At 42.4% G+C, this 18,516-nt stretch overlaps 1 protein-coding gene across 10 annotated transcripts in view; it reads right to left on the reverse strand.

Annotated features, from left to right (window-relative positions):
* DLGAP3 (DLG associated protein 3) overlaps nucleotides 1–18,516 on the reverse strand; it is an 811,006-nt gene that overhangs the window by 561,022 nt on the left and 231,468 nt on the right. For all 10 annotated transcript variants that reach the window (XM_077295792.1, XM_077295791.1, XM_077295789.1 and 7 more), the window contains exon 2: nucleotides 10,022–10,106. The gene's annotated coding sequence lies outside the window, so the exon portion shown is untranslated. The remainder of the gene's footprint in view (nucleotides 1–10,021; nucleotides 10,107–18,516) is intronic.

The following is an 18,516-nucleotide window of genomic DNA, read 5'->3' on the forward strand; positions in this document are numbered from 1 at the left end:
CACGCGAGAGCTGACAGATCCTCTATATACTACACCACACGAGAGAGCTGACAGATCCTATATATACTACACCACACGGGAGAGCTGACAGATCCTCTATATACTACACCACACGGGAGAGCTGACAGATCCTCTATATACTCTATATACTACACCACACGGGAGAGCTGACAGATCCTCTATATACTACACCACACGGGAGAGCTGACAGATCCTCTATATACTACACCACACAGGAGAGCTGACAGATCCTCTATACACTACACCACACAGGAGAGCTGACAGATCCTCTATATACTACACCACACGGGAGAGCTGACAGATCCTCTATACACTACACCACACAGGAGAGCTGACAGATCCTCTATATAGTACACCACACAGGACAGCTGACAGATCCTCTATATACTACACCACACGGGAGAGCTGACAGGTCCTCTATATACTACACCACATGGGAGAGCTGACAGGTCCTCTATACACTACACCAGTGTTTTTCAACCAGTGTGCCGCGGCACACTAGTGTGCCGCGACACATGGTCGGGTGTGCCGCGGGGAACGGGAGTCAGCTGTTCTCTGTGCCGACTGTCAAGCTGACAGCCGGCACAGAGAAGCTGCAGCGCGCCGGCTCCCGGAGATCAATTGTACTCGCGGACATCTACCAGCTGCGAGTACAATTGAGGCTCTGACTGCCGGGTCAGAGCGACGCCAGCAGCGTGATCAAGTCATGTGATCACGCTGCTGACGTCACTATCCGGCGCGCAGGAGAAAGAAGAGACTTGGTGGTAAGTGCTCCTGTGCTGTGGAGCTGAAGACACCGAAGATTCAGCGTGGGGTGGGTTTATGGGGAGTATGTGGGGGGATTTATTCAGTGTGGGGGGATTTATTCAGTGGGGGGGGGATTTATTCAGTGTGGGGGGGGGGATTTATTCAGTGTGGGGGGGGGATTTATTCAGTGTGGGGGGGGGATTTATTCAGTGTGTGGGGGGGATTTATTCAGTGGGGGGGGATTTATTCAGTGGGGGGGGGGATTTATTCAGTGTGGGGGGGGATTTATTCAGTGGGGGGGGATTTATTCAGTGGGGGGGGATTTATTCAGTGTGTGGGGGGGGATTTATTCAGTGTGTGGGGGGATTTATTCAGTGTGTGTGGGGGGATTTATTCAGTGTGTACGTGGGGGGGGCTGGAATTTATTTAGCATGTGTGGGGCAGGGTGCATTTATTCTGTGGAAGGGGATGGATTTATTCTATCGGAAGGGCAGTGGATATATTCTGTGGGGGTGAGTGGGGAGATGGGGGTGGACACAGTAGCGAGGGGAAAAATGTGTGCTGACAGTACTGGGAGCAACGGTGATGGGATGTGTGAGGACAGTATGGGGAGTCGGGGGAATGTGTGAGGGGGGAATGTGTGAGGAGGAAATATGGAGAGAGCAAAGGGGTATGTTAGCAGGGGGGGGATGTACAGGAGGAGGCTATTAGAAATGTGTGCAGACAGTATGGGGGGATGAAAGTGTGAGTGGACACATAATAGATACTGAGTAGTGTGAGGGTAACAGCCAGGAGGAGACAGTATGCCAAGTAGGAGGAGTGTAATGAAGGGGCACAGTAGAGAGACTGGGCTCTCTATGAGGGACACCGTATGAGAAGGCAGTGTGAAGTATGGAAAAGAGAGAGAGGGTAGTGTGGATGGCATGTACCATAAGAGGGACAGTGAGGGTCATATTATGTGCTGGGAATAAAGTGAGGGGCAATTATTTACTCAGAGGCTCAGCCTAGGGCAGATATTGTTATTCCGGAGCATTATAATAACACTGCTATCTTTAAGGGTGTTGTGTCGGGATGTGCTGCAGAAGACAGGAGAAGATGGAAGTCTGCAGAAACGAGCTCTGCCGGTGGATGAGAAGAGTCATCATGGCATCTGGACAAGGTGAAGATGAAAAGAAAGAGGCGACTCCACAAACAACGTCATCTATCAGGTACATGGATGTAAATGTGGTTTTTTTGTGATACTAATTCTCATTTTTATTTGTTAGGAACATTAAAGGGGATGTCCAAGGTTGTGATGAGTCTGCAGTCATACTATGTGACTGCAGACTTCTGAATTCTCACAGTGCGCGCTGCTATCATAATTCTCTGATGTTGGTGATTTACATACATGCGGTCACGTGCTGACTAGACATGTGTGGCCTCATTCAATGAAAATGAATTGACTGAGGCCGGACACGTCTAGTTAGAATGTGACCAGAAGTATCCAAATCACATACTTGTGCTGTCATGACCGTCCACTCTGGCCACCGGCAAGGGAGAATCCTGAAAGTGTGCAGTGCTTGCGCTGTGAGAATTCAGAAGCCTGCAGTCACATAGAATGACTGCAGACTTTCATCTCAAACCTGGACGCACCATTTTGTGCCATTTTGGTTGGTGGTGTGCCTCGGGATTTTTTAAGTATAAAAAGTGTGCCGCGGCTCAAAAAAGGTTGAAAATCACTGCACTACACCACACGGGAGAGCTGACAGATCCTCTATATACTACACCACACAGGAGAGCTGACAGATCCTCTATATACTACACCACACAGGAGAGCTGACAGATCCTCTATATACTACACCACACAGGAGAGCTGACAGATCCTCTATATACTACACCACACGGGAGAGCTGACAGATCCTCTATATACTACACTACACAGGAGAGCTGACAGATCCTCTATATACTACACCACACAGGAGAGCTGACAGATCCTCTATATACCACAGCAAGACATATAAAAACAATTATTACACACAGGGAAGCTTTCTGTTGGGGCGAGACATTGTTTTCATTAGTATGATTTTGGGATAGATCTGATTTTTTTCATCATTTGTTATAGCTTTTTTTGTGTAATTGTGGCGAACAGAAAAAAGGACATTTGGCGTTCTTGAGTTGTTTCTGTTTACGGTGTTTACTGATCAAGTTAATTGTTTTTATATTTTGATAGATCGGACTTTTCTGAACCCAGCAATACCAAATATCTGTTTTTTATTTTTTAAATATATTTATTTTCAATTGGATAAAAAGGGGTGATTTGAACTTTTAGGAATTTTTTTTATTTTTTTGTTACCTTTCACTGGTACAGTTAGCCCCCTTAGAGGACATGAAAATGCGATCATCCGATCACATGTGCTATTATATACAGTGATACTACAGCATCACTGTATATAGCAGAAATCATGGTCTCCTTTAAAGCCTGGCCACAGGAAGAAGACCCCTGGCTGTCATTACAACCCATCGGCGACCCACGATCACATAATGGGCCCCAATGGGTGAGAGAATGATGTGCACACATGTTGGCATGTGTTATATGCTGCTGTCAGAGATTGATGGTGGCATTTAACACGAGCCATACATGTAAGGCAGATGTCGTAAAGGTGTTAATTACCTGAGGACCCCCTTCACCACTGTGTCACCCAATATCCTGTGGGCCCCCTCCCCCACTGTCACCTCTATTTTCCTGTGTGTTCCCGCCCCCACTGTTTCATCTCTATTTTCCTGTGGGCCCCCTCCCCCACTATGTCACCTCTATTTTCCTGTGGGCCCCCTCCCCCACTGTGTCACCTCTATTTTCCTGTGGGCCCCCTCCCCCACTGTGTCACCTCTATATTTTCCTGTGGGCCCCCTCCCCCACTATGTCACCTCTATTTTTCTGTGTGTCCCCTCCCCCACTGTCACCTCTACTTTCCCGTGGGCCCCCTCCCCCACTGTTTCATCTCTATTTTCCTGTGTGTCACTCTCCCACTGTGTCACTTCTATTTTCCTGTGGGCTTACTGAGAGAGGGAAAGGGGAGCCACAGTAAAATAGAGGTGGTTGACAAAATGGGGGAGGAGGCCCACAAGAAAATTAGAATATCACTGTGGGCCCCCTCCCGTTACCTTTAGGTTGTATGGGGCCCCCTCCCCTAACTGCCTCTATGGCCAGAGATCTAGTCAGGGTGCAGGCATCATATAGTTCTGTACTTACAGTCACACTGACTGCAGCCATCCCTCTGCTCCACTGCACAATACATGGCTGTGCCGTGTGCTGCTTGGGCAGGACAGCTGACCAATCACAGCACAGCTCCTTGCCTGAGCTGTGAGCTCACACAAAGAAAACTAACAGTTTACACTGCTGCCCAGGGCTTTGTGGAAGAGGAGCAGAGAGTCGCAGTACAGGAAACAGGTGACTGCGGGACATCTGTACTGTTGTGTGCTGTCTCCTCTCAGATTCAGCCTCACAGTCAGCTGTTCCTCTGACTGTGCTGGCTGAAGTGAGGGTCGGCACACACACAGCTCAGCTCTCCTGGCAGAGTAATAGAAGCCGGCAGCGGCAGCAGGTGATGTGAAGGAGCTGCGCCTGCACTTCCCATCACCTGTGCAGTCTGCCAGTGCGATGCCACTGCCGGATATACAATAAAGTGCGCCCTGCTCCCCGCAGCTATGAGCATGCATGGCAGGCACAAATGAAGGAGGCAGGGGCTGGGGCGGGGCCCACCGGAGGATTCTCCGGTGTCCCGGTGCCCCAGTCCGACGGTGCCCCTGTGCCTGTCATTGTGAATCTCCTATTAACGACCAGTGACCATAGAAGATCATGATTTTTAGCTGAAGCCCTGCTATGCGTAGACATGCGATCGGAAGGTTGCAGATTCAAGTCTCCTAACTGTACTATTGAAGACAGTAAAAGTAAAAAAAAAAAAGTGTAAAAAAAATGTTAATAAAATTAAAAAAACAAAAGTTTAAATCACTCCCCTTTTGCCCCATTCAAAATAAAAAAAATATTAAAATAAATAAAAAAATACACATATTTGGTATCGCTGCATTCAGAAATGTCTGATCTATCAAAATATAAAGTAAATTTATCCGATCAGTAAAAGGTGCAACAACAAAAAAAGTAAACGCCAGAATTATGTTTTCTTTTACTGCTGCAACATTGCAATAAAATGCAATAAAAGGCAATCAAAACATTATATCTACTCCAAAATGGTATCAATAAATACATAGGGCAGTGTACAAAAAATAAGCCTTCACCCAGCCCCATAGCCTAAAAACGATACTTTTTTAAAAAATTTCGGATTTTTTTTTACCACTTATCCCCTTTCCGATGTGGTCCATAATAATACGTCCCTGCGCCCCGGTACTTATGGACACGAAATGGCTTATTACGTAATTTTTTTAATGCGACACTCCGGATATCGCATTAAAATTCCGAAGCCATCGTCGTCATCCTTCCCATGGCTTCGTCCTGGGGAATGTGTCGCCCCCCGCAACTACACACAAAATTAGCAGGAAAAGGTTTAAAACTAAAAACAATACAAACCCAATACTTATTTGCTTTATTACGGCCGTTCTAGCTCTGCTATTCTAGCAAAGATACCACACATCCACATGACCACTGCAGCCAATCATATGTGCAAGCATCAATCCTGAGGCCAGTCTTTGGCTTCAGTGGACAAGTGGATGTTTGGCATATTAGATTGGAATAAGATGATTCACAAAATCCTGGCCCAGCTGCCACATCTGTAGTCCCTACCCGTTGGACCCGAGACCTGCAGTCCCTTCCTAACTGAAGGACTCCTAGACACCTTTTCTGATTAATAGGCTCTGAGACGGCATTGTTCCAGCGCAACGTACATATCACGTTGTGCCAGGCCTACTAATCAGAAAAAGTGCTGGGGATTCCGACAGGTAGGAGGAGGATCACAGGGCTCTAGTCTGGCAATAACAGACCACCAACATGGTCACTGGACCAGGGTCCTGCAGATCTTTTTGTTCATCTCTTTTGCACATGATCACTGCAGCAAAGTTAGCAATGAACTAGATATAGCAAAAATTGGGGTGATTAAAAAATAACTTTTATTCAATTATTTACAACCTGAAGTGCAAAAGTGCAGTGCAAAGTCAGAAAAACTTTTTTTATTTTGTGTACTTATCATTATTGGGTTACCCGCTTTCCCTGGCTACAAATAAAGTTAGAAATGACCAGCTAGGACTGATGTATTGGTGGTGTTGGGTCAGGAAGATAAATCACGGGTATTTCATAAGATATTTATATAATTCCTTTCTGGAATCCGAGAAAACCCACTAAAGGAGTTTTTCCACTACTGGAACAACCCCTTCTCAATCAATATGATTTCTCCATATAAATTAATAATACTACAGTATACTCACCTCTGGTGGCAGTGACGTTCCTGTAATGTTGGCACCTGGTCTCCCAGTGGTCGTGTAACATTGTTAGGTGAGCATAGGTGTTATTTTTTTTATGTAGGAAACATATTGACTGAGAAGAGGCTGTCCCAGTACTGGAAAACCCCTTTAAGTTTTGCCAATTTTCCCAAATTGCAAAGGGCAGTCCCAGTAAAAGATGAGATTTCAGTGCCTAGGGCAGCACTAATTACAGTGGGTACTGAAAGTATTCATACCCCTTTAAATTTTTCACTCTTTGTTTCATTGCAGCCATTTGGTAAATTCAAAAAAGTTCATTTTTTTATCATTACTGTACACTCTGCACCCCATCTTAACTGAAAAAAACAGAAATGTAGACATTTTTGCAAATTTAGTAAAAAAGAAAAACTGAATTATCACATGGTCATAAGTATTCAGTCCCTTTGCTCAGTATTGAGTAGGAGCACCCTTTTGAGCTAGTACAGTTATGAGTCTTCTTGGGAATGATGCAGCAAGTTTTTCACACCTGGATTTGGGGATCCTCTGCCATTCTTCCTCAGTAGTTCCATCAGGTTGGATGGTGAACGTTGGTGAACAGCCATTTTCAGGTCTCTCCAGAGATGCTCAATTGGGTTTAGGTCCTGGCTCTGGCTGGGCCAGTCAAGAATGGTCACAGAGTTGTTCTGAAGCCACGTCAAATTCGCAAAAATTTTTACATTTCTGTTTTTTTCTAGTCAAGATGGGGTGCAGAGTGTACATTAATGAGAAAAAAAACACTTTTTGAATTTACCAAATGGCTGCAATGAAACAAAGAGTGAACAGTTTAAAGGGGTCTGAATACTTTCCGTACCCACTGCATAAATACAACTCAGAAGACACAAGTAACACATCAATTGGATACTTGAAGGCAAAACCTCTAATATTTAAAAGGTTGTTGAAAGCTGAAATCTTTAGATAAAAAAATACCAAGATGTCATATACGGTAATTCAGGGATCCATTATATAGCAATCCCATTACTCTGCTAAATTATATATCGTAACATTTTGTGGCTCCTTCTGCTACATGTATAGCGTTATGAGTCTGACCACTTGATTATCCACCACAGTGTATAAACTTTATGAATTTGTATATTATTCCAGTTTCTTGAGACTGGCTGCAAACATTTTTACCCTTATGACAGGCATTTATTTGCATTAAACTGTACTAAACATGCAAAACAAGCTGATTTTAAACATTTTTCTGATGATGTTAATCAAGCACAGGCAATTACTTTATGGGCTGTTTTTTTGCATCAGTTAAAAGTGATTTAAACAAAAAAAGTTTATATAAAGTTGCACAAATGAAAACTGAAAATAAATTTAAATCCTGGAACTCTTTCAGAAATTAGTATGTAGTATTACTTATTTGACTGGGTTCATACCGGCTGACAGCAGATTGCCTTAACAACATAGAAGCTTGACTAAAGGCTAATTTAGATGAACCAATAAACAGTCAACTAGTGTCTGGCCGTCAAGAAAGGCCAGCAATCAACCAAAGAATGAGCAAAATGCACAAAAATCATCGTTATCGGCAGCACATTGCTCCATGAAAAAGGTCACGCTGCCTGGATTAGCGCACATTTAAGGCAATTAGCCCTTCCAGCAATGTCCTCTTGCTCTTGTCAGCATTTTCGCCGTGTCAGGTTGACAAAGGAACCAGCTCCAGCTGATGACTTATGGCCTTGTGCCCTTTACAATGACATCTTTGGCCTGTGAAATCGGGTACAGCCTTGTGTTATGTATTCTTAAAAACCTTGTCCTTGATCCTGGGAAACCAGACTATGAAATCTGACTTGTGTCTGGTTCCATCCCTTCTCATTTATAATTTTTTACCTTACAACTGGTGCTCTGACTGCTGATCAGTCCTCTTACCTATAGGCCTCCATATACATTGGATAAAAGTCAACCAAATCAATCTGCAGATACTGGTGGGATTAATTGACTATCAAATGTGTATGAGGGCCTTCCAACTGTCACGTGACAAGTGATGTCATGGGAGAGACGGATCTTGCAGCTGGATTTTCAGTAGTGGATCCTTTTTTTCGGCAGGTAGAGAAGTTGCTACTAGAGGCAGCAGCTCTCTCATAGAGAACACAAGAGCAATTGCCCTTGCCGAGAGTTGTGAATGGTGGAGCAGGGAGAGATAGCTGAAAGCCAAATAATGCTTTGTCCAAGTTAGCTAATGTGTATTTATAGTGGTGGGAGTATGACACTCCACCAATAGAGTTCCCAACCCTCCGAACAATTCAAAAAGAAATCCAGCACTCAAAATAATGCAAATTATGATACAATTATGATACAATTTATTAAATTGAAGTCTGTACAGACGACTAAGAATCACGTTTCGGTCTTACTGACCTTCATCGGATGACTGTTCAAACCAAGCACAGGCTCTTGGTGCACTAAGACATGACTAATCATTAAACTACCCCTTCCCAAATCTCCACCCCACCTTTCTTTGATTGATACTCTGGCTGAGAAGGGTGTAGATAGATGGAAAACAAACAGGTGGGAAGGTATGAGCGCCTGTACTTGGATGAATAGTCATTATGTGCTGACAGAGTCAGTAATGCTATGTCAAGTTAGTGTAGCCGAGGAAAGATCACTGTATGATAAAAAATATTTTAAGCTGGCATTATTGTAACTTGTGGGACCACTGTATTTGGGACTAAAAAGCAAAGTTCTATCTTATCAAAATATAGTGCAGATCCCATAAAGGAGTATGTTAAATAAATAAGACCTGTACTTTTAAAAACTTGGCATGAATCGACAGTACACGTGCATATAAGAAACTTTCGTATACATTATCAAAGAAATCCACTTTTTCCTCCACTTATGGGCCACTTCTTCTCATCCCCATGTCTTACGAACTGAACATCCACTCTCAATAAACAGCTCAACTCCATCTTAAGGAAGACCAGGTGGGTGCCAGCACAGTGAGGTGTCAAGTTAAAACTTCTATTATACTCTATGGAAAGGGGAGGGCAGAGTGAGAAAACAGCAACTTGAGACACAGAAAGATCATGCTGCACTTTCTAACAAGTTTTACCCATAGCTAGATTCACATTTGCCTTCTCAGTACTGCTGTGTAATCTCCTGCATGCTGCTGTTTTTGGCTGTGTGCTTGGGAATGAAGAACTGGATTCTCTCTTTGGGTGCTATGATGCATTTGGGAAAATCCATACCAGCTAATACACACCCACCAGCTCAGAGTGAAAAGCAAATTAAGAGCTTAAGTCTGCAAATGTGAAAACTGGTGAAAATGCAAGATATTAGTCATATAATGGACAGAAATACTGTAGTGTTTCTCCTTATTTCTCCCACAAAGGACACCTTATTCTAGAAAATTATTTTAAAGTATAGCTATCCTAAAATTTTTGCTTGGACATGGTTATTACTGTCATCTGAAGATAGTGGTCACTTAGCTTGACATTGGTCCCTCCTATGTGTCAAATCAGCTGTATAAATACACACACATGTTTAAATATGTGTATGTGTGTGTGCGTGTTTCTCTCTAGACTGCACTTATCCATAAAAAGAAGTACTCTGAGTTTGCAAATTAACACAGGATAAGTGAATACTATAAACTTGAATTTCTGCACTATCTTGCTTATAAGGAACGAAGACTTCTACATAAAAAGTACATATGGTTTTAAATATTGAGAATTGCATACCAAACAAATATCTGAGTTTTAGCTTGAAATGTCTGTTTTTTACAATTCTACTCTGTGTGCCTTTCAAAATCTATCTTTCTTATTCTGGGAAATGAAAAAGAGCCAGAGGGTGAAATGAGCTCAGCTTTTCTTACCGCTTTGAGACTGACTCTAACATCCCGCTGACTTCATGGTCCGTGAAGCTCCAGTCACACAACTCACGGGATCCCCTGTCATGAGCTGGAGAGAGAAAAAGAAGGGAGGTGAGTAAGAGAAGAGAACAGCAGAGAAATACATAGATGCAGAAAGCGATCTGGCAGGAAACAGAACAGAAGATAGAAGAGACGGGGGAAGAGAAATCTAGCAACGGCAGGCAGGGAAAAAAAGATAATTATTGCAACTGACTTGAAATGATCAAATGTAAAATGTATAGTAAATAATATCTATAGAGAGTTTACATTTTTTCCACTAGGTTTATAAATTCTGTTTGCAGAGTCTCACGCACTTGGTAACACCTGTAATGTTCAGTGAAGCTGCAAATGATTTATGTTGGGGCTCAAGCAACAGCAAGCTGGCAAGAAAGGGGTAGATCTGCATTGCAGTGCCATGGGCTCTATTCTCCTATTGATTAGTACCAGTTTGAGTTGCTTTGATGAATAAGAATGGCTTGCACACTGCTTTAATATGTGTATAGCCTCCAAGCTAACATTCCACCTAATTTATCACTTCCTGTCATCTTCAAGAATATACTACCAATCAGACAACCGCCACTGTTAAATGATCAATAATACCACAAAGAAGAGAATTGTATCTTCACCAAAAGTGTTATCAAGGGTTCTCCTGGAGGATCAGACACATTTATGTGCTTCTGTGAAAAAGACATTTTCTTCTAATGGAGTTTAGGCCTGTGAGATCACTTACAACATCACCATGGCAACACTGAATGCACTTGAGGACAGCCATTTTTAACATACCTAATTACATCAACTAATGAGTACAATTTGACAGGTCTCCCCTGTCTGTCATAGAGAATGAAAGAAGATACAGAACAGCAACTGTTCTGGTCTTGAAAAAGTCTTCCTCAATGTAAACTGCTTCATAGAGTCTCAACGCCAACAAAGATTAAAATGCTACATGCATCCAGTACAATGTGAAAGACAAAAACACCCTCCTCTGATCTAATAGTTAGTACATTATGCGATTGGCTGAACATATGTGTTATTTCTAACAAGTAGGGATGAACTCGTCATATCGGTGAAAAATTAAAAGAAGACGATGAATCTAGTCCATCTTAAATTACATATACACTACATGATTATTGGATTATCCGACATGCACAGACTGATTGTTTAATGTGCATTTGAAGAGCGGTCTGCCTGTTTAAACAGGCTATTAAACAACCTTCAACCAGCAAACATGTTGCCAACCAGCGGTCATTGAAAGATGTAAATATGCTTTTAATTTTTCCTCTAAAAATGAAAAACTATTGGGATGTTTCAGTTAGGCTTGGGTTATCACATGACAGAAATTCTCAGACTAGTCGTAAGTATATTAGAGTTGCTGTAAGAAAAATGATCAAACTGCAGATAAGCTACACACAAGTCTCAATCGCATGTGACTTGCATTCCAGTCTATGATAAGTTAGTTGCGTACAACTTGCGCAAATCCAATACATTTCTAAACAATAGATGGAATGGAATTTTGGAGTTGTGCAATAAATGTCACCAAGAAGCCTGTCATACACATTAGATGGTTGCTGGCCAAACGATGGTTCACCCATCTCAGTATGCACTTCCATACTAGGAGCGCTCATTTGGCCGAGCGTTCATGTGTTCTCTATGAGAGAGCCTCTCCTCTCAAGGAGAACAAAAGGATCGGAAGTCTGAAATCAGATATGCCAGATCCTTAACTGTTCAGACAAGCAACTGTCCGGGGGGCCCCATACAAATCAGAGTGTTGGCCAAGTCCATCAATATTCACTTGTTCGGTCAATATTAGTCCCGACAGTCATTTCAGCCAACACATCCAGGAGTGCTAGGCCAAGTGCAATCTCCTGTGTTCTCTAGGACAAAGCTGGAGACTGGCAGTGTGAAATCAGACATATACGCGATCTACTATAATACAGGATCTCAAAAACAGAAACCATAATATCAAAAACAGTACAGAGCCTATTTATCAGGACTGTTGCAAGCAATAGCCATGGAAGTTCCTCGAAGAAGTGTAAAGAGAAAAAAATTGAGCATATAATCCAAAGAAGAGTAAGAAATTTTTAATGAATAATTAATTACATACAAGGCAATACACAAGTAAAAGACCGTACCAATGACAGAGCTATTTAGATAAGATATCAGGTGCACAAGAAAATTTGTGGTGTAGCACCATGAATACTCAGTAAGAGCCTAATTTTGGAAAAAGTTTCTATGTAAAGTGACCGTGCTCACAGTTCAACAAAAAGTGTTGTAGCAGACCCATAACACCACGTCAATGAAGTCAAGTCAGGATATATATGATCAGATCAACTAGTCACTCAAGTAGTAACATCAATGATAGTGTCATGAGTTCTACAATTTACTGGCTCTCACCCATATTCACATCCACACACGCTGCCCCAACGCACGATTTGCTTCGGCTTCCTCAGGAGGCCATCTGATCTGTGGTGTTAGGGGTCTGCTACAACACCTTTTGTTGAACTATGAGCACAGTCACTTTACATAGAAACTTTTTTCAAAATTAGGTTCTTCCTGAGTACTTTATATCTTTGTTACACCACATTTTTTCTCGTGCACCTGAAATCTTATCTAAATAGCTATGTCATTGATACGGACTTTTATTTATGTATTGCCTTGTATATAATTAATTATTCATTAAAAATGTCATTCTCTTCATTGGATCATATGCTCCAATTTTTCATTTTACAAAATATGCGATCAACATCTCTCGCGAGGCTCTGATGGCCGATGCCCCCATACATGTTAGACCGTTGACTGAACCCCTCAATATCGTCAATATCGGCGGTCCTGCTGACATTAGTCTAAAGTGTGTGGGGGCCATAAGAGAGCAGCTTTAGATAAACTCCACATAAAATTCAATGCAATCAACACCCACTATTTCATCTTGGCCTCTGAAAAGATAGTACATTTGGATAAATGTGAAGGCTTGCATCTACAGAGATTCCCGTTACTTTGTACAGTAACCTTGATATGGTTTATTCTTTAGGAGACCTTCTAAGAGCAGATTGAAAACAAGACTTTGCATCTGTTTTGATGATCACAATTTTAGATAAGACTGTTGGAGCCTGCTCTGCAGTAGATGGAAGCCCTGTACCTCTGAACTTAATAAGCTGAATCTCAACCCGCTCCCAGCGGTGGCTTAGAAAGCTGGACTGTATCTAGTGAAATCCTGCAATGCAGCACTGCTAGTTAATGAAATGCTCGTATGAGCCTATTAACATTCAGCCAGAAGAGTGTCTCCTCTCTGAGACACAATGTTCCTAAATATCGCACCTAGAGAAGCCCATACTCCGGCCTAGTCCAACCACCACCATATTAATGAATTGAGTACAGTTGCCTCCTGATATTGCAATAACAATGGATTATGTAACAAAAAACGAAAACACAATGTTCATGGAATGTGAAAATATTGGCGTCTAATTGTGGATGACAAATGTAAAGCGACAGCATATAAACAAGCTCTTAAAGCAGTTTCAACTATTTATGGGAATAAGATGACTGAGAATACAGCTTTTGGTTTACTATTTTTTTGTCAGATATTTTTATATTAAATGCTATGAATTTTAACTATATTCTTTTATTTATTAAGATATGCATTTTCTTGTCCTTTTGAGAAGAATGTGAGAAAATGTCTAAAAAAAAAGAGCTATAGTTAAGAGCATGTTGCATGAAAAGGAATGGTAATGACTGTGATAAAAGGAACTAAAATGTGAAAAAACATGATGAAAATTGCAGTGTTTTTAACTGCTCTTACTTGTGTGATAAGGAAAAAACTTTTTTTATTATCATATTTGAGGAGCCATATGTTTTTTGTTTGCTTTTTTATGGGATGAGATATACTTTAGCACCTTCTTGTGATACATCTACTCCCTTTATAATGTAGGTCACTGTGATTACAGCAAACTTAAATGGAACATGTCATCTAAAATAATGCTATTAACCTGCAGATATAGGGTTAATCTGCAGGGTAATAGCGTTGTGACACTGTGCGGTGCCCACACCGAGAGCCCCACTGCCAGGAGGAAATCAACTTTATTCCTTCCAGCAGCCTTGGGCTTTCAGTCATGGGTGGCTGTCAACCACCACTTTCTATACACAGATGGATGACTGAAACCACGCCGGGCTGCCTCTGTAACTGCAAGCCCTAGACTGATGGGAGGAATAAAGTTAATTTCCACCCGGCAGCGGGGCTCTCAGTGCGTGCACCGCACAGTGTCAGAATGCTATTAACCAGCAGATTAACCCCATACATGCAGGTTAATAGCATTATTTTACATGACAGATCCCTTTAAAACATTTTTTTGTTCATTTAACAAATCTGTGAGGGCGTTTATATGCTAGATGAATTGATGCTTTCATTAGTACTATTATAACATAGGCATCTTTAATTGTTTTTAAACAAAAAAAAATAAAATTGCATCACTATTTTCAAAGACCTGTTATTTAAAAAAAAAAATTCCATCAATGGAGCTGTATGATGGCTCGTTTTTTTAGGAACAAAGCTGTATTTATGTGTGCTTCATTATAGCACATTGGATTATTTGATTGCTTTTTAATATTCTTTTTATTTATTTTATTTTTTAAGAGAGACAAGAAAAACTAAAACAAAAGCAATTCTGGCATTTTCATTTTGCTTGATTAAAAAATGTGATAATTCAACAGCTCAAATTCCTGCGTGACAGCCATATTAATAAAGATGTACAGTAAGATTTTTTCTTTATATTTTTATGTTCAATTCATTTTTATTTTAGATCTATATGAAGGACCTTTATGAGCCTGATCTCCAGGGGCAGCCTGGGTCGGTGCACAGTTAGTCCCCGAATAACTGTTTAGTGCTGCCCTATCCTTGGTGCTATACCTGTCACAATCTGTTAACTATGCCCACACAGCATCCCTCTGTGTTGATGAAGACAAGCCTCTTATGCTACTTGTTGGCCAGGATGCCATTGTGCGTGGCTGGCTGTGAGGCACCCAGATTAGTATGATCATTCATTCAGTAGAAGTAAGGTTGCTGATTACTGCTGTGTCACGGGAAGCCTACGTGGGCAAGAGCTAATAACCCGGGCCCCTGCAAATTCCCTCAGACTAGGGAAATCCTGACTGGCCCTCTACCTAGAGTTTACACTGATGGTGTGCATGTCTAGGCCTCCACCCTGACCCTATCTCCTGTTTCACCCCTAGGCTGAAACCACAACCCACCCCCCAGTGAAGAGATAATACACCACTACCCACAGTTAGCACAGACAAGGATAACTGAAAATATGAACCAAGCCGCAGTCACTCAGGAATACAGAATAAGTGCACAGGGCAAAACAAATACAAATATAGGAAGGAGTAAATAAGACAAAGGGAAATACACCACCAGATACGATACTCCAACTCCTAGCTCACCACTCCAGACCGAGATAACCAAGCACTAGACAGAAGCTATAATCGGCGACGCCCAATGTTCAGAAGAACTATTTAAAGGCAGTGGGCTTGGCCCAGCTTCCAATCCGAGCACCAGCTAAATCAACCCCGCACCAGCTAGAGAAAATCTAGCCGACGCCACTGAGCACATAGTGGACAAAAGCGGAATTACCGCTGTCTGTTGAATGCCCTAGAATTAACAGCGTCCGACATGACATGCTGTCACTATGCCAATGGTTTGTGTGCATCTGGTTGTGTCCCACTAGCGGTAGCGCATAGCTGTTTTTTTTCAACTCACTAGAATGGGTGAAAAAAGGCTGCAAAAATTGACATGTTACAGATTTAAAACTGCCTGAAAACTGCAAGGAAAAAATAAGCGACGTGCCTGAGTTTCCAGAAATCTCATTCATTTTACTAAGACAGCATATAAACAAGTTCATGAAGCAGTTTCAACTCTTTATGAGAGTAAGGCTACGTTCACATTTGCGGTCAGCGCCGCAGCGTCGGGCGCCGCAGCGTCGCCGCATGCGTCATGCACCCCAATATTTAACATGGGGGCGCATGGACATGCGTCGCACTTGCGTTTTGCGCCGCATGCGTCACTGCGGCGCCCGCGTCCGGGCGCAGAGGACGCAGCAAGTTGCATTTTTGCTGCATCCAAAATCAATGAAAAAAAGGACGCATGCGGCGCAAAACGCAGCGTTGTGCATGCGTTTTGCTGCGTTTTTGTTTGCGTTGTGCGTTGCGGCGCCGACGCTGCGGCGCACAACGCAAATGTGAACGTAGCCTAAGATGATTGAGAATGTAGCTTTTGCATAAAAAAAGCTGGAAAAAAGTGGCACAAACACGGCATGTGAACATATCCTTAGAGAGTTTTATGCCTGTCAGCCTAACCCGTAATGTACCCTATTAGACCATGACCCTCCCACTGAATAACCGCCTCTATACCTGGTTGTTATTGACCACAGCATCTAAGGAGTTAAACAGTTGGGATTATAATTCTCCTTGGTTCCAGCCATTGAAGACGGGCATGGCTGCCAGATATATCATATGTCCGGCTGTAATTGCACAGGTACATCTGCACGCGTGTGACCATGATGACATGTGTGGCAATCTGCAGCAGGCAAATTTTGTGGCAACAGGTAATATTTCTTTACTGATATACAGCCAATATCTGGAACAAAAAAAGTGATAAAACTTGTCCAAGAAAGACAAAAAAGCTGCAGTCTGAAACCACTTGTCAGTGGTATTAAATACATTCAATATGTGTCATAAACATTCCCGATGAAGAGTTAAAAGGAGCAATTATTTCCAGCAAGGAAAACATACATAGAATTGACAAGTATTTCTATAATGATCTGTCTTATTAATATTCTTGGGGAGATAATTGCTGTATGTTTGTATCATGCCTTATGTCCAAAGCCTGTGATGTTGGGGTATTCATAGCTCCTCAGGCTGGCGGAATCTCTTCTGATGAATTATGTGTGGAAACAACAAAGCAGCACAGCTCCGTATTACAAGGCTTTGAGCTTGAGAGAGATTTTTCTAAGAACAGGACTAGCAAATGGCAGTGGGAAGAGATGAAGGGAGAGTGTAAAAAGGAGGAAAAATGAAAGGATGTAGGAGAAAGGGATATACAGGATATAAGCGCAAAAGAGGAGCACTAAGGCAACACTGTACATGTTGGATAGGATGACCCCTAGTTTCTATACATCAGCAGAGTTATATTAACATGTCAATTTTTCACATCAGTTAGAAGTTCTCCTGTCCAGAAAGACACTGCGGCAGATTATTAAAGTACATTGCAGAGATTTTTGAGTGTATGCATGGAAACACTTACAGGTCACAGTCTTCTGCCGTTTTCAGCGCTGCTCTGCTCCACTCCTTCATTATGTTTTTATAACAATAACCGAACTTGTGGATATAACCTCTAGTACCACACTCCCTTCTACCTGGAGTGCCCATAGCACCCCAATGGGGAGAAGAACAAGGGAGCGAAACGCTCCCAAGCATATACGTGTTAACAGCGACCAGAAAACGTATGTATACAAAATCTACATAACAGTAAATTTTATCGCAAAAAGTAACCTTTATTTAAAGATACAACATCAATAAAAGACATATAGTATAGTGGGATGGAGATGAGGTGAATGACAACACTGGAGAGTGACCACATGTGAGCACACTGATATATATCTAAAATGGGAGGTGTATCACCTAGCAGCACTAAAAAATAGTAATAATCTAAATGCCTGACACTGCATACAGATACTAGTAAATGAAGGGGGCAGGAATGGTCAAAAGGTCCCAGTGACCAAATGACTCATGAGATACACTCAATCCTGTCCCCCTATCCATCTGTCCATATTGCACAAATGCCCATAAGGTGCTAATGACTATTAGAGTGCCTAAGTGGCATGCCGCAATTAAAGCTTAAAGCTTACCCATGTGTGACCGTAGCTTTTTCTTGCTGGCTTAGGCCGGTTTCACACGTCAGTGGCTCCGGTACGTGAGGTGACAGTTTCCTCACGTACCGGAGACACTGACACACGTAGACCCATAAAAATCAATGCATCTGTTCAGATGTCATTGATTTTTTGCGGACCGTGTCTCCGTGTGCCAAACACGGAGACATGTCAGTGTTCGTGGGAGCGCACGTTTTACACGGACCCAATAGAGTCAATGGGTCCGCGTAAAACACGGACCTCACACGGACATTCTCCGTCTGGGGTCCGTGTGCGTGCCGGAGACAGCGCTACAGTAAGCGCTGTCCCCCCCACATGGTGCTGAAGCCGGTATTCATATCTTCCCTGTAGCAGCGTTTGCTATAGAGAAAATATGAAGAATAGTGTTAAAAATAAAGATTTAGGTGTCCGCCGCCCTCCCACCCCCTGTGCGCCCCCCCCCGCTGGTCAGAAAATACTTATCCGGGTCCCCCGTCGGCTGTCGCTCCTTCCTGGTCTGGCCGCGCCTCCTACTGTATGCGGTCACGTGGGGCCGATCAATTACAA

This window comes from Ranitomeya variabilis, chromosome 3 (assembly GCF_051348905.1).
Source record: "Ranitomeya variabilis isolate aRanVar5 chromosome 3, aRanVar5.hap1, whole genome shotgun sequence".
NCBI classification, from domain to species: domain Eukaryota; kingdom Metazoa; phylum Chordata; class Amphibia; order Anura; family Dendrobatidae; genus Ranitomeya; species Ranitomeya variabilis.